General features: G+C 41.1%; 1 long non-coding RNA gene across 1 annotated transcript; it reads right to left on the bottom strand.

Moving 5' to 3' along the window:
- Positions 1 to 324: 324 nt before the first annotated feature.
- On the bottom strand, positions 325 to 906 carry LOC310753534. The gene is made up of 2 exons (XR_014543362.1): positions 713 to 906; positions 325 to 497 (listed from the first exon to the last, which is right to left on the bottom strand). It is a non-coding gene; the product is annotated as an uncharacterized lncRNA (long non-coding RNA).
- Between the last annotated feature and the right edge of the window lie 3,171 nt (positions 907 to 4,077).

Genomic DNA, 4,077 nt, shown 5'->3' with positions numbered 1-4,077 from the left:
GCTTGGTAAGGATAATTTTATCCAAAAGTTTAACATTTTCTATATGCAACCATTTATATTGTTGTTATAGTCAGTTTAGATCTATATACCTATGAAGAGACGTGTGTGTGTGTGTGTGTGTGTGTGTGTGTGTGTGTGTAAGGGGGAAACACCTGCAATTATTGTATAATTTGTTTGGGGCTATCTCCAAGAGAATAAAATCCCTAGAGGCCCACAACTGAGCCCTATAGAGAAGACGTGGAACACATTTCTGGTATACATCTGCAATTGTGCTGCTACCAAACACCCACCCCTCATTCTATAGAAACATAAAACACATAATGCTATCTTCTGGCACTTTCTCCTTTGTAAACTCTACATGTTGTGTCCAGTTGTTTGTGAGGTCTTCTCTGAAAAACAACAACTTTGGTCTCTTGATCATTCTGGTGCAGTCTTTGTTTTTAGAACCGTTCCCAAATGTCTGAAGAAGGCGTTGTAGATGACACAGTATTGTTGAGCTACATCAAGAAAGAATATTTTCATCGTCAATTGGGGTGGATATCTTGTGGTAAACTCCCACCCTTACTTAAGAATAAAAAAAATAACACTTTAGGGGGATAGATATCAGAATAATTTTTGATAGATTAGTGGCAGGGACATTACAGCAAAATTGAAACCATGGCAGCGAAGAAAAACAAAATGCATTGCACATTCTTCTTTTGGCTTTTCTTACACTTTACACCTTCAGTCTGCTTATATCATTGGCTCAAGGGTTCTGTTTGTTTTAAATAAATCCCACAGTCTGTGATGCACATTATCATGTGCGGTTCACACCCAGAAGTCGCAGACCATTGATGGCAGGGTTTCTGGCCCAGCAGTCCGGATCTTTATCTTCCCCCTCGCCATGGACCATCTTTGATATATGTGTAGAACCATCCACATGTCAATCATCTGATGTCATAATGGCATTGTCCCACCCACTTGTTGAAGTTGGCCCATGGAAGTTGGAGGGAGATACAGCCAAGGAGGATTGAACTCCTTCCTCATTTGCTGATGTGTGGGGAGCTCAATCCTGATTTCTAGGCATGTCTGTATCTGCCACATACTTTTACATGACAGGGGTGGGGCGGGTGGGCATATTTTGAGGGAAAATAGCTTCATGGGCCAAATGGGGAAATCTGGTGGGCCAAATTTGGTCTGGCAGGGGGAGAATCCATGATGTAGACACATGTAAGATATTAGGTCAAAACCCCCATTGCAGACTAATTCAAGCAGTTTAGGTGAGAGAGCATGTCACAATAAGTCCCCATTAATAGTCAGGATCTACAGCAAGTCCTCATTAAATGTAGATGTCCAGACATGGCCAATGTTTGCATATATTTCTGGGTAGCTGAAAAACTGCCGGGGGGGGGGGCATGGCTTAATTCTGTAGCTACTGTTTCCCAATATGATGGGCATGCAAATATGGAACTGTGATAACTCATGAAATAGTGCATGTGGAAAACAGTTTTTTGAGCCACAGAGAGGAAGTTACCTGCCACCACTGTGCTGAGAATAATTACTACAACCTTGTAAACAACGAGCAAGAAACTAGTCTCTGCAGCCGTCTAAAGGCATGTAATTGGAAGCGGATGCCGGCACTTCACTGCCACCATGCAAGGCAGTATTGCAAGAAAGTGAATTGATCAGGAATGCTGGGCACATGCCAAGAAAACCTTGCAACCATCTGACACTTCATCATGCAAGGCCAGTCACAGAGAGTCAATTTGGCAAGATGTGGACTGCCAGAAGGAGGCAGAGGACAAATGCCTTGAAACAGAGGGCTACATGCATCATTATCAGCCTAACATCAAAACTCCTTTGCAATAAGTTGGGTTCTTCCTAATAATTCCATCCCCATTGGGCCACAGCAGGCATGTCCAAAGTCCATTTTGGGGGCCTAATCCGGCCCTCCTGTCAGTTTACTCTCCCTGTGTTCTCTCTCTGCGTTCTAAAAAAAAGGTCAATAATTTGGGATAAAATTATATAAAAAGCTCAACAACTTTGGTCCTCAAATCTGGCCCTCTTTGAAAAAAAGTTTGGGCACCCCTGGGCTACAGTATTCTTTGCTTTGGAAAATGTTGAGAACCTGCCCATTCAGTTGTGTCAGCCTTTCATGCCAATTTTCTGCAATGCAGGTGTTCTTTGTATCCTTGCTGACATCCATACGAACAACTCCAGAAACTCCAAGGACCTGTTTCCATTGATGAGAATGCTTCATTTTGCAGAAGTTACTGCTGTGTAGGAAAGTACTGAAGTAGGAGTGAAGTTCATGATGTTTTATTGAGACAGAATGGTTTTAACCATACATTCTGCCATAAATGGAACACACTATGTTCAGTAATGTCCTGGAACATGAACAGTGAGGGATGGGAAGAGGGGAGCTGGAATGCTGATGTCATCTACCAGATTTCCAGGGTAAATGATGGACTTGCCTTGCTCTGACAAATGAATAAAGGAAGTTAGAGAATGAAGGAAATAGTCAAAGCAGAGTTTAAATACTTCTATCCTACTTCAAAGTCCAACACATTTCTGGTCTTGTCAATTTGAGTGAAGATTTCCCCCCCAAATACCTAGACTTTTTAAATACCTAGCCCTCTGTTTATTAAATTTGTTGTTAACTTTGAGGGTGCAATGAATTCTGTTTTGTTGTATTTATACAGTTGTTTCTTTTTTATCACTGTTTTATGTCTTACTTTGAGTTTCGTTTCTTTCTTTTTTGACTTGTAATCCATCCAACGAACTTAATATTATGGAGTGGCACATAAATTAAAAAAATTCAAGATTGATTGCATATCTCATTCAAATGTAAAGGTTGCTCATCAGGCAGCTGAATATATTTTGCTTAAACTCAATATTTTGTGCAGATTGAGCCTACACAGCAGTTCAATGGAGCTTACTCTCAGGTAACTGTGCATAGGATTGGAGTTACCCCACACGGTTGATGAGGGATATTAATCTAGGTCTCCCCTGTCCAATTTCAACATACTAACCAGTAGGGATGGGATTTTTTTTTATTCAGTTCACACTATACAAATCAAAACACAGCCATGCTTTGAAATGTGCACTTCTCCAGCAGTTCTCTAGCTACACAATGTGTACAAAAATGCATATATACAAAGGTAAAGTGAGCATAAGAAATGCATATATTAGTGAAAATAGCATGCAAAAAATGCATTACATAAAGGAAAACTGCTGTGCAAAAATGTGTATATAAAGCAAAATCTGCACTAAAAGGTTGCTGAATTTTCATGAGGACTTTTTTTTGAAGGGCGGGATTCACAAACAGATATGGAAATGCGGACATGGGAAAAATGAGAAACGGAGAGAAACCAAATCAACCGCTTTGCCCATCCCTGCAAACCAGCACTCTACCCTTTGCCACAGCTGTGTTCAATGACTGTTTGCTTATCATAATCAATTCAGCATTATACTATTGGGCATTTTTTGTGAGGGAAGTGGGGAGTGTTGACACACACAGAAAGATGCATCAATACACCTGCCATTTTCTCTTCTCCAGAGACAGAGCTTGGGTGGCTATCATGATGAGTTCCTGCACTTCAAAAGTTACTGCTACACCACTGGCTATGTCCAGTCAATCAAAGGTATGCACGGCTTGATGCTGAAGTGACTGAAGAAATGATCTGAAAGGCGTTCTGAGGGGAACCAAACTAATGAGTTCCACGATATAATTCCAGGGATCACAGTGTGCAGGGATGCACTGCAATCTGTGGCTATCATGTATTATTTCAACTACTGCTATAGAAAAGTGGGAGGCTGAGAGTAAACTTGGAAGAAATCCTTTGATTACTGCAGTCATGTCTCTAAAATGAGTGTTTTTCTGTATATTATGGATTTTATGGGGAAAAATGATCACGGAGGGTATTTGGAACTGCATATAGAAACATTTCAGGCACTGGTTTTTCTTCCGAGAGTTTGTATAAATTGCATTGGTCCTGGTTCCTGACGTGCCTGGTAGCACCAGGCAGCAGAATCAGACCCTTCACCATCTCCTCACTGCCACTCCTCTTCTTTCCCAGCTGTCTGCTTCTTCGTCTT

The sequence above is a fragment of the Podarcis filfolensis genome (genome assembly GCF_964270895.1).
Source record: "Podarcis filfolensis genome assembly, chromosome: 2".
NCBI lineage: Eukaryota > Metazoa > Chordata > Lepidosauria > Squamata > Lacertidae > Podarcis > Podarcis filfolensis.
This window is presented reverse-complemented; position numbering and strand designations above follow the sequence as displayed.